The 12,832-nt window shown below is 46.8% G+C and overlaps 1 protein-coding gene across 1 annotated transcript in view; it reads left to right on the forward strand.

The window, feature by feature from the left end:
* Positions 1 to 203: 203 nt before the first annotated feature.
* The window catches only part of HRAS (HRas proto-oncogene, GTPase), a 41,658-nt gene continuing 29,029 nt past the window's right edge, over positions 204 to 12,832 (forward strand). Inside the window, exon 1 of the mRNA XM_051621718.1 lies at positions 204 to 637. The gene's annotated coding sequence lies outside the window, so the exon portion shown is untranslated. The remainder of the gene's footprint in view (positions 638 to 12,832) is intronic.

The following is a 12,832-nucleotide window of genomic DNA, read 5'->3' on the forward strand; positions in this document are numbered from 1 at the left end:
GCCAGAGCCAGGAGGCCACCCAGCCCGCTACACCCGCCCCACGCCTGCACCGCCTCACGCTGCGTTTCGCGGCCAGGCCGCGGGGGGCGGGCGGAGGCGCCTGACTGACAGCGGCTGCGGCCCGCCCAAAGGGCGGTGGCGGCGGGGCCGCCTATCAGGGGCGGCGGGCGGCCGCTCAGCGGCCGGGCGGTGGGTGGGTCGGCTGGTGGCGGGCGCAGGGCGCGGGCCTGTGCGTGTTCCTGTGCTGCGCCTCGGCTGCCGGCGGGGCGCGCTCCCGCTCCGCTGGCCCCCGCCCCCTCCCCCCGCGCACGCACATTGTCCGGGCGGCGGCGGCAGAGTGCCCCGGCGCCCGGTGCCAATGCGGGGTGGGCGCGGCACACCGGGGGTTCCTCCACCGCCGCGGTGGAAACTTCACCTCGCCTCTGGGCCGACGTGCGGCTGAAGCTGGGCCGGGCAGGGAGGAGCGCAGCAGCGGGGGTGGGGGGGGGGGGGCAGGGGGTTGTTCACCCGCCTTGGGGGTGCCTCCTCTTGTTTGATTTATCTTCGTTGGAAGAAAAGCCAATATTGTTATCCCGCTTTAAACTTCCGTACCCCGCTCTTCACGGCGCGCATCCCGCCTGGCAGGGTGTACGAGTCGGTGAGTGACAAAAGGGGATGGGGATGGGGGGGGAGGACGCGGGAAGCGCCGTCGGGGATGGGCAGCACCCGCCGGCTTGGCGGGGACAGGCCGGCAGTGCCGCCGCCGCCACCTGTTAGCGGGGCGGCTGCCCCCCCGGCAAGTTTGTACGCCCAGTGGCTCCCGCCATTCTCTGGGGGAGGAGATGGAGAGGGAGGGACGCTCGGCCCGGTGGACGGTGCTGGGGCCCGGGGGTGTTCGGGGGCGGTGGCGTGGACCCACCTGATCGCTTGGCCGCGCCATGGCTCTGCTGCCTAGGAGCTGCCTGCAGACTCCAGCTCCGGGAAGGCCGCCGAGGTGGAGTAGGGTACTACCGAGCCACAGCCTCTACACCCCCTTTGACCTCTATCCTCTGCCCTCTATCCTCTGCCCTCCTCCTCCTGCACAGCCTTTGCACTCCTTATGCCCTTCTCCCTCACTCAAACTGCAGCTCCCTTTCTTTCCCCTCTTGCCCTCCTGCTCCCTGGCACATCTCCAAGCTGCAGCCGTCTCTTCCACCTCTCACTTTCCTCTTCCTTGCACCCATAGTGTGCAGCCTCCTACACCTGCCGTCCCTCATTCCCTTGCATTCCCCACATTACCTCCATGATGCTTTCAAGGGGGAGCACCAGACCCACCCACCCTTAGCCAAAGCAGGTGCCCAGTGGGCTCTGGCTGCTGGCCACCTGAGAGGCACCCCCCAGGAGAGACCAGTTTCACAGCAGTGCCAGGCATCGGCAGGCTAGGGGCGAGGCACAGAGGGGGCGCCTAAGTGATGGAAATGCAGGTACATCTATCTGTGAGCAAATGAATGAGGTCCCCCGTTCGTGTGTCTGTGTGTGCACAGCTCTGTGTAGCTGGTGACACCTCCCTTCCTCTCAGGGACACTTACTGCCAGGGCACTGCAGCATGCAGAGGCTGCTTGTACCCTGCCTGCTGTGCAAGGGTGTTATGGGATCCAGGGCTATAACCCTATTGCCCCAAGTGGGAGCAGGTGCATCTGGTGGCTTGCTTAGCCCTAGCCCATATGGGTCCTGGTTGGGGATGCATTTTAATTGCCTCAAGCAGTGGAACATGCCTGGGGACAAAAGAACGAATGAGAAATCAGAGAGCAAACCCTGGAGCAGCTGGAGAAATGCTTAGGACAACTGAAAGGAGGACTGTGCAGCAGGAATGGCGCTGCCGAAGTCAGGTTGTTGACTGTTTCAATGACCTAAGTCATGGCTCTTTAGCCTGTGCTGTGTGAAGTTGCTTCTGGGTAGATATTTGAGATGCAGAAGAGGTACAAACTCCTGGTGAGGCTTTGTCGTGACATACCCCAGGCTGGTTGGCACAGGTGGGTTATACAGGCTGGAGCGGTAACCAGTTTTGAATGGAGAAAAGCACGTGAGGCTTTGTGCAGGTTCAAGTGAAGAGTTGCTAGACAGTTTGTATGAAGGTTGTTGCTGGATGTTGATTTCTCCTGGTCAGAATTGCTAATGTGTTTATTCTTGCAGAGCTCCAAAGTATTTTGATTTTGCAGCTGGTGATCTGTGTGATTGTCCCTCTCTGTGCATCTGGTCCTTGCCTACTCCTCATAAGGCATTTTCCCTTTGTGATTGATAATGTGCCAACTGCTTTATTTCAGCACCAGGGAGGCAAATGCTGATTGATTTCCTGTTTGTACTCCTCAGTGGGTCTTGAGGCTGTGTTACCGCTGCAGAAATGTCTGCTTTGGGGTGGTAGCTGTCAGTGCGTCTTTTTTTTGTCTCAGTGAACTTATTAATTTTAATTAAAAAGAGATGAAGTATGCATGGTAATAATAGAATCGTAGAATCATTAAGGTTGGAAGTGACCTTAAAGATCATCACGTTCCAGCCCCCCTGCCATGAGCAGGGAACCTTACCACTAGACCAGGTTGCACAAAACCTCCATGTTTACATAAAAATTATCTTGTAATTAGCAATAATTATCTCAGCTTGGGATATTGTTGTAATGTTTAAACATGACTTAGGACCTAAGGGACACTTTCCTGGTCCCAAGGAGTTACCCTTGATGTGGTTCACTCCTGTGGTGAGTTTGGTTCTTGGCTGTTATTGGTGGAGCAGCAGTGGGAGTAACTTGGGATTTCTCTGATGTCAGCCTAGAAAGTGATGGACATGGTTTCCTCTCTGGAGTTCATTGCTGCTCTGGAGTTTGTGGGCTCCCTGGTCTGCTTTGGTGGATTTTACGCTGTGGCCTGAGGATTCTAAAGAGGACTCCCTTGCTATTGTGTTGGGCCAGAGAGAGGAAAAAATAGGCTGAAAAATTGCCAGTTGACCATTTTTTTCCTGGTTCTCCTTGGGAGGTTTGGAAAAGGTTGCTAGTACATGGGAAGCTTTTCCCTGTAAGACTAGAGGTCCTGAGGCATTCTTGTCCATGTGACCGTCTTTTACCTAATTTCCTTTCCTTTTAAGAGGAGCAAAGCTCAGCTCATGAAAATAAATATTTGCTTCTAGGCCAGAGATGTCTCCCAATGCCACCCCTCCTGCTGCTGATGCACCCCAAATTTACCTTCCTGATAAGCTGCCCTTGGAGATCCCCAACTTTTCTTGGGATAAAACAGTGTTATGGAATAAAAAAGTTGAGTAGGGGGAAATACTGAAAATAAAAACGAAGACAGAAAGTACCACCTGTGGAGAGGGCTTCCTTGAGGGATGGTGGTGAAGGGAAGTGGTAGAAATATCTTGTCGCTTGTCTTTTAAGTAGTGTGATGCTGCTGTACTTTTTGTCAATCTAGGAAAAGCAAAAGTATTATGATCTGAATACTTGCTATCTAATTGTAATTTACTATCCACTGTCTATTTTAACATTTTTTAGTTGTAAACCTAAAACCAGAGCTTATTAAGCAGCAGATAAAAGTGTTGAATATATTTGAATTGTATTTATCTAATAATATATTTACAAAACTATATTTGTTCAGCTCTATAGCTGGTTGAAGACTACAAAATAGTATTAGTTAAGTACATTATTTGACTAATACAGATGAGATTAAACAAATTATCTATTTGCCAACTGCCATTCAACTGCTCTGCCATGGCACACTCCTCTTACTATTATCTTTCCCTCCCAATTTTCATTTCACTTTTTAATGGTTTATCTTTTCCTGAACTGTCCTCGGTGTCTGTTTAATTTTATTTTTCCTTTTTCTGTATTGTTCTTTATCTCTCATGTGTCATTTTTTTTTCATTCTTTTTTCTACCTCTTTCTTCATACTCTTTCCATGCTTTTTGAGTCTTCATTAGCCAATTTTCCTCTCTTTCTCCACCTTCTTCATGCAGATTTTTATTGAACACTTTGTAGCCAGCTCAACTAAACCTGGTGTGCATTTAAACTCATAAAATTGTAAAACTGAACCTGTACTGCATATGAGTATAAAGATGTTTGTGTAGTGGTAGTGCTGCCTCTGCCTCTCCCTGGGTTTTCTAGCTGTTGCAGGAAGGGTGTTCTTGCAATTCGGGAGGTTTTTTGCAGTTCTTGTTTTTGCTTGTGGTCTCCTTATGTCTTTTTTATAAGGTGAATTTGATTTTGTGTTCTTTGAAAACAATTAGGATCAAACGGCATACCTTGTGTTGTTTATTAGCTGTGTATCTGTATGCAACCTGCTTCTACCTGCTGCCCAACCAGTCTCAGCCTTCCTGTTGGACAGTCCTGCTTTCCTCCTGGCATCATCCTCCCCTCTGGATTTACATCCAGGAGGTATCTTTCAGTAGGGCAAAAGGAATGAGTGCTCTGAAGATAGATACTGACTTACCTGTTACTTTCAGGGTCAGTATGAATGTCGGGTTGATGATGGTAAGTAACAAGAGACAAACTGGTTATGATGCATGACCAAGCACTCACAATATTCAACTTAGATCTGGTATTCAAAGATTGAAGTATCTTAAAAGTGAAAGTGCTATTTATGGAGAAGGTTTGGGTTTTTTCCCCTGGAAAAAAATGAATGGGGAGAGAGTATTCTCAGAAACAATAAAAGGAATAGAAAACTTTTGTGTTTCAGGGGAGGAAATTTGCCTTGGCAGTAAAGTTCAGACAGTCCAGAGCAGTGTGATAGGGGTTCTCAGACTGCATAATTTGTGTCCACTGATGGTTGCAGTGATGTTGCTGCAGTGGAGTGAGCTAAGCTGTGTATGTCATGGCTGTCTGTTCTACGTACTGGGAGTTAATGTGATGATGACCTCTCACACCCATACTCTACTGTACTGAAGTTAAGTTATACTGCTTCTCTGTCTTGTGAAGTGTTTTGAATAACACTAGGGTGCACTGACACAGCGAGCAATCCAGGTGGCACATCATTGCAAAGCAAAATTTATTGGGGGAGGATGAGTCCAAGAATATTCTTTTGCAGTTAATTATTTACTGCAGTGAGAGAGGAAAGCTGATGACATTTGGTTTATAGTTACAGATATCTAGAGGAAATGCTTCAAGATTATCTGTTTTATTCTGTGTGTTGCCACCCGTCTCTTGGTTTCTCTCTAATGTGAGACTGCTATTGTTTAATAACTGTTTCAGTAAGAGCATTAGGAGCTTCTTGCTGCTGGAATATGGTTGTACATCTTGCGGTGTGTGACACAAAATGGCCTGAACCACCTACAGAGGGAATAATCTTTCCATGCTTGCGGTCTTAATGCATGACCTGCTCATAGTGTCTGTCTTGATGGCAACATGGGCTTTTGAACAGCTCATTTCTGCAGAAAGGTGACTTTGTGGTTAATGTGCAGGACTGTGAAGCTGGGAGTCCTGACCCCTTCTTTGGTCTTGGCTGAGCTGGTTGCCATGTCCCACTGGGCTCTTTTCTTCTTCAGGAGTGATACTGACTCAGCAGATAAGAAGCCTATCTGCTAAAAGGGTAGGATGTCCTGAGTGAGAGAGTCTGATAATGCAGAGGCAGCAGCAGCCCAAGTACTTGTATGATACAGTGGCGTGGGCTAAACTATAAGTGGGTATTTCCTTTTCCATTGCTAAACCCATTACATATCAGACTGCTCAAATATAAGTTATATTCAAGAGCTGGTGGAGCTGCGTTTAGCTGCATGTGTGTGGGAATAGTATCTTGAATACAAAATAGAGATGTTGCTGCAGTGTCTCTGGGAAGATGCCTGTATGTCTTCTGCTTTTTTTGCATCCTAGAGAAAACAGCAGACATGAAGGACAAGCTGTGGCCTGTGAAATTAGGAGTATGTTGTCCTCTTACTAGGAGAAGGAGAGGAGCAAGATCTAAAATGCCAGCATGTAGGAATGAGATGAGGGATTCAGGTATGTATAGTGGGGTTTGCTCTCTGATGCCCTGCTCTCACTGGGTAAGGCTCCACAGGAAGAGAAGCAAGGAGATCAGTGGAAAAAAGCACTGTGGAGGCTGCTGTTGTTCAAGGTGGAGCGTCAGCTATCCAGCTGCTCCAAACTGAATTGAAGCGTGACTCGCCAGCAGCAGAAGTGCACAGGATCATCTCCCCTGAGAAAAGCAGACCAGTGAAAAATCTCCAAAGGAGAGTCTAGCTAGCAAGTGCTTGTGCCACAGGGAAGCTGGAGTCTTATTTAGAGGCTTGTTGAGAAGTGAGCTCTGTTCCTCAGTGGTTTGTTGGGATAACAGACTACTGTCATGTAGGCTTGTTCCAGTGTTAAGTCTGCTCTGACTCTCAATGCTGTCTTCAGCAGTTTTGTGGCTTGCATCCAGCTCTGTTCAGCCTGCTCCAAACCTTGTGTGTAGAATAAGCTTGAATGTATGCAATTTGAGTCTGCAAATGATGTATTTTGTCCCTTGTCCTACCCCAGCTAATCACTGCAGCAACCATAGCAGTTCTTCTGGTGTGGCACTAGCTCCTGTATTTCTGTAGTGACCATGACATCTGTGTTCCTTCTGTGCAGGTGGCTTTGCTGGAGCAGAAATGAGATGTCAGGGAGCTTAGTGTTATGTGAGGAACTGAACTCATCCTTAAGGAGAAGGAGAAAGCTGGGCTTGAGAAACCAGACTTTGGTTGGTATAAATAGATAAAACAGTAGTTGAGTATGATAATTAAATGTCACTGTTTCTTGGAGGTAAATGTGGGACAGACCCTGGCTTGTATGTCTTCTAATCCTGTAACCAATTTTTCCATTGTCTTCCCTTGAATCTCTGTTGATGCAGTGGCTCATTTTGGGTCCCACTGTATTAGGCTCTGGCTGCAAACACTGACTCTCCTTTGCAGCATACAGACCCAGCAAATGCTGGTGAAAGCAGGAGGTACCTCCTACCTGTGTGCTTTTATGTGCACACACACCCTTTGCCTCCCCTGCTGTGTGTGAAGGCTGTGTATATAAACTTACAACATTGGTCATGCAGGGCTCTCCCGGTCTTGTTTTCCTTGGCCTTTTCCTGATTTGCATGATACTGTATGAGACCAGCCAGTTTTTTTGGGAGGACTTGTCCCACTTTCCCATAGACAGTCTTGGGCAAGGGGTCTGCTCTCTGACCTGCTTTGACAGGTGTGTGCTGGCTTCTTGCTCCACTGACATGAAAGGGAGTAGAAGGATATGTGCTGAGGGGCTAGGCAGGGGAAGGACGTTGTTGTGCTGACTGGTGGTCTGACCCATCAGCAGCTACACTGACTGCCAGACCTCCCATCTGGCAGCAAGTGTAGCAGCTGATGAATAAGAAAGTACATGCAAACCCCTGCTCAGCTTTCTGCCTCATCATTCTGCTGGAGAACATGGTGACATTGACGTGTACTCAAGTCTGTGTGGGTCAGGTCTGCTCTCTTTACTCCTAGGAGTATAGAGGTACAACTTCCATGCTGCTGTACTCAGTTGCAGCTGACAACTCTGTCACTATTCTGGTGGCCCCCATGAATTTCCAAACATCAAGGTGTTAATTCTCAAAACACACACACATTGGAAAGAAATGGCCACAGTGATTATGGTGAAGGTGGGAAACAGAGTCATAGGAGAATCAGACCTACATCTGGAAAACTGCTTCTGCACTTCCTTTTACACAGAAGGAAAAAGGCTGTGTGCCGATGTAGCTCACAATTGCAAGGGAATATGCAAGGTCTCACTGAGTCTGGCAGAGCAGGGAGGTGGATGGATGAGGGTGGAAATCTGTTGGCTCATCCCTGTACAAGATGCATCTGTTATGGTTGGTATGATTATACCAGGGTTACTTGGGCGGAAGGGTCAAAAGTCACAGTATTCATCCCAGAACATGACTGCAGAAGCAATATCAGGACATATTTCCAAGTGTGTCTGGCAAAGTTAACACTGATATGTTGTCCAGTGCTAGATCAGTTCTGTGTTCCTATCCCTGCAATGCACCTAGTATTGAAGGTTCAATTGCTAAAGATGTCAGGCACCTAATTGGAGATGTTTTCAAGTGTGAAAAGCTTTGTCTTCTTAAAAGACTGTCCAATTGCATATATCAGTTGGTTATTCAGAGACCAGTCATGCCACAAACTTTGGTAACGTGGACTAAAACTCAAGGAAAGCAAGAAGACAGAGCTGTGAACTGTGCAGGGAGGTAGGACTGTGTAGAGCACAGTCTGGATTCAATTTGCAGATGATGATCTGCGTATTGCTGATGAGCTGATGTGGTGATAGAGACAATCAGTTGACATTGGACTAGGAGGCCCACCAACTGGCTGCCATGGTTATTTAGAGCTGCAGCAAAGTGCTTTTTGTGGGTGTACCACTGCAGGCTTAACTTTGGCCTCCAAGATATTGGTTTGCTACCACCCCCACCACAAACCACAGGATCTTAGGACTGAAGGGCTGCTGACAAGGCAGGGGGACTGAGGTGGGCTTATGACAACACTCCATCTAAGATCAGTCCTAAGAATACTTCTTCCAAGTCAGTTTACACCTTTGCTGTTCCTCTTCTTCTGTGGGGTATGCCCCAAGCAGCCACTCTCTTCCAGCCTATGAAGTATCCACGCCTGGCTGCTCTTCACATCTGCCAGAAAGTGAAAGTCCAAGTGTCAAGTTCTGGCTATGGAAAATGAGTTAATCCGTGAGATTCTTTCTTGCTCCTTCCCAGCATTTTGTTGGTAGGTATGATCACTCTTACTGTTTGTGGGTAATATGTCCTTACCCCAAGTATCTACCAGTGCTTATAGCTAGGGCAGTGCTGAGCAGGGAAAGGAGAGGCATTATTACAACCTCTTGTTTTACAGCTGGAGAGCTGAGGAATGGAAATCCGTGTTAGCAGGAGGAGCCTGGAGAAGAGCTGAGAACTGAAACTCTTGTCCTAGTCTGGTGCTTTGACTGTATGATCAGTTTCCCCTTCCTTGGTTATCTGATGAGTTTCAAAAGAACTGTTGACATATTGCTAATCTGGTTTTCTGATGAGTGAAATGCTTTCTCACTACAATGAACCCTGAGAAGGGGGGATTTTAATTTCTTTTATCATTTCAAGCAAGGTTGCTTGTCTGATGTTTTAATATGTTAGGTATCCAGTCTTAAGTGTGATGTGAGTGGAGAGCTGGAATAGCAGTCCTTTCCGTAGAAGTCTTCCAGGCTCTAAATGGGGCTTGTGTGACAGAAATGGATAGATATCCTACAGTAAAACCGAGTGTCTTGGCTTGTTGTGGGTTGGAAAAATAGTAAGAAAATTTGGGTGACTGAAAAAAGATGTTGTAGGTCTCTGGATGGGAATCGGTTTAAGACATAGAAAGCTTTAGGACCTTGATTTGTTTAGGCATCAGATGATTGCTAAACGAGCAATCATTTTGGTCACCTATACCAAGGCACTTTATGTGGAAAGATGTAAAAAACAACATGCAGTTAATTGGCCAAGACTTTGAGGATTAAAAAAAAAACAAACCAACCAGAAAGTGGGTTGGGGGAGATAGGGTAGATTTCTTCAAGGTATGAAAAAAAACCTTTTTCTTAATGTGGTTTCTGAGGCACCTGATCTAGCATTTCCAAAACAATTCTTTGGCTCACATGTTTTAAAAAACTCTGTAGAAAGGAATGTATTGTGCCAGTTAGATTTGTTGCTGAAATACGGTCACTTCTAGGGTAATTCAGTGCAACCTTCGAATGGGTACTAAACCTGTTCTGGATGGGAGGTGAGTAAAGGGAGGGTGCTCAGATGTAACTGCTGATGGAAGATGCCCATGCAGAAGTATACTTCCTGGAATTTAGGTTCATCATCTTCCTTCTTTGACTTTAATGCAGTTGGAGCCTGTTCAGGGGCAGTTGTTGCTGAGACCTTGCATGAGTCCTTGCTGTGGCAGCAAGGGAGGTTTTGGTGATGATTCTCCCAGGTGGGTGGTAGGAAGGCTCTGGTAGAGGCCAGCTTTAGAGACGAAGTAGATGCGGAGGATAAGCTGGAGAATTACAGCATGTAAGGTTCCTGTACCTTCTAGTCCCTGGTTGGGGACTTCTGAAGTCCCAAGGCAGCTAGGTGGATATTGTAGTCACCAATTCATGGGTGCAAACTGAGCTGTATAAAGCTAGCCTGAAATCTTTACTGCTTTAAAGAGGAAAAAAAGGCAATTGCACTGTTTATCCAAGAAAACTTCAGAAAGCTTTCCTGAGTTTTAGAGGAAGTCATACAATTTGAAAAGAAAGAGATACTAAGTTATTTCTGTAGCCCAGTGTAGATTCCTCAAAAAGGGCCTTGTCCAAAGTGTGCTTCTTGTTAAGAAGTGTGGAAAGCTAAGTGCCTAGCAGACGGCACTACAGCACAGAGCATACTACAAAGTACATATTTTTTGGCAAGCCCTGCAGGTGCATTGCAACAGGTTTATGAGGTGTTACTCACATTCTGCTGAGATTGTTTGAACTATGTTAACTGCAGTGACCATGCACTTGCAGGCAGTACAGCATCTCTCAGTTCAGGTTTTCACCTCCTTTATTTCAAAGTCTGTATCTAGAATGAGTTTATTCAATTCACAGCTTAAAGCAACTTCAGAATAAATTCTAGAGAAGGAGAAAAAGGAAAAATACCACCCTGCCACCACCAAAACAGATCAAAATAATCAAACAGATCGTGCTATGGAGCTGGGATGTGACTGCCAGCTGATGTGTGGAGGTGGACAGCCACCAGTCACACTTTGTCAGCGTGGCTTGCTCTGCGGGGGCAATAGGAGCAAGTACTTGTTGGGATTAGGATGTGAAGAGATAACGTTTAAAATCTGAGGCAGGAGCCTGCACGCACAGTGACAATTGTATGCTGGGGTGGAAGAAAAAGCTCTGCCACGAGTAAGTCACCCTTTTGTGGTGCTAATTTGAACTTACTGTTTTCTTCTGAACTTCTTCACTGTGGGTAAATGTCATGCAGCTTCTGTGCTTTCTTTTTTTTCTCAATTTGATTTCAGGGCCCTTTGTAACAATTTATTCCTCAGTCATCCTCTTGTTAGGGAAGTTATTCTGCCTGCAATCCCTGTCTGAGCTTTTCTTATTTTCTGTAGCATGAGGGCTGATGGCTTCACAGAATTTAGAATAACTCCTCAGTCTTTCCTCATGATGCAGCAGGGCATCTCCACTTAAAGTGTGCAGTCTGCTTTGGCTTCCTGCTCCTGGACTTATTATTTGGCATTTGTCTGCATCAACTTCCAGTGTTACCTGTCTCAAAGGCTCTGTATCAGAAATAATTAAAAAGAGAAGAATCCTCAAGGTTGGTCTGTAAATCCCAAGTCTCCTCTAGAAGTAATGTGCAGTCTCGGTTCTCTACCTTTTCCCATGTCCTCACCTCAGCCCTACTGCATGGCCGCATCCCTCCCTGCCTGTCCTGCTGCACATCTTGATGAGCATTAAGTGCTCCAGGCAATGGTGTTCTCATGACATTAAAGCATTTGGTACCTGGGACACTTCTTTTCCTTTTCCTGCTGACACAGAGGCGGGTCAAGACCTGCAGCTCTGCCTTCTCTTCAGCCAGCCCCCAAAATTATGGATCCACTTGAAACCTTGTTACAGGGAAAATGCTGTGGTGTTTTCTCAGTGGTAGATAATTCAGAACATGGGCTTCTCCTCTACTATTTGAAGTGTAGTGTTAACCTTCAGGCCTTGGGCACTGGAAGGACTTTCATGTTGGGTGCAGTGTGAGATAGCTTTCTGATAAGCTTAGGAGCTAAGTGCAAGACGAGGGCATGTCAGGGTGCATTTTACCTGTCCAGATGTTGACATCTAACATGCTAGCTGCTTACCCTCAGCCCCCATATATAGGCAGCAGAGGAAACAACCACTTTAATCTCATCCTAATGCAGGTGGATAGCTGAAACAGGTCAGACAGCTTATGCCTGTCTCTTCTCATTGATGGTAAAGAGGCTTCAGGTTGTGGGCTCTCATGGAGACGTATGTTGTAGGTGAGATGAATCTCACCTTGACTAGCTCCATTGAGCAGACTGGGGTAGCACAAAAAGAGAGTGGACAGCACTGAATATAGTCTGTCCTGGTCTTACCTGCAAGCTGTCTCATTTGGTAAACCTGTGCATCTTCCTTTGCTCAAGAAGCTACTCTTCATTTTGTTTCCTTGCTGGCCAAGAGGTGGAGGAATGTCATCCAAACAGCAGCTGGAAGACAGAGTTAAACATCTCTCAAAGGTTCTTCTAACAAAGGTGCTAGGATGGAGCCCTAAGCCTGTCGCAGCTCTGGATCAAGGGGCATTGTAACCAAGTGAAGGCGGACAGCATAGGTAGGAATGGGGCAGTTTTGTCCCTGTTTCATCCTCATATTGAGGCCAAGCAGCTGCTAGCATTGGTCAGGGGTTACTCAGATATTTCTAAGGAGCTCCTGACCTCATGCATGTGCCCAAACAGTCCTGTTATATTGCAGTGGGGAACAGCGAAATCTCTAAATTCAGAGCTAAGAAAAGAGTGTGAGGACTTCAGTTTGTGGATTAACAGATGATGACAGCAGGAGAACTGCAGTGCCTCTACAAGGGCTGCACATCTAAGTGTTCCAGGCTTGGTGAGTAAAACCTTTTCTGTTGGAGGAAAAAAGAGCTTTTTTTCTAACACTGAAGTGCTAATAAATGCTGTAATGGGGCTTGGTGGGGGGGTGATGGAACCAATTTTTATAGTTTTCTATCGCATCTGAGCTTGACCCTTCATGGTTGCCCCTGAAGACCCTGGCATAGTCTGCAGGGAGCAGGTTGGAAGAGACCTAGAATTGTTCTTGAAATAACTGGAAAAACAAAGCTGAGACAACTGGAAGGAATAAAGCCTGATAGCTTGTGGAGGATTT

Source organism: Apus apus, chromosome 5, assembly GCF_020740795.1.
Source record: "Apus apus isolate bApuApu2 chromosome 5, bApuApu2.pri.cur, whole genome shotgun sequence".
Classification (NCBI taxonomy): domain Eukaryota; kingdom Metazoa; phylum Chordata; class Aves; order Apodiformes; family Apodidae; genus Apus; species Apus apus.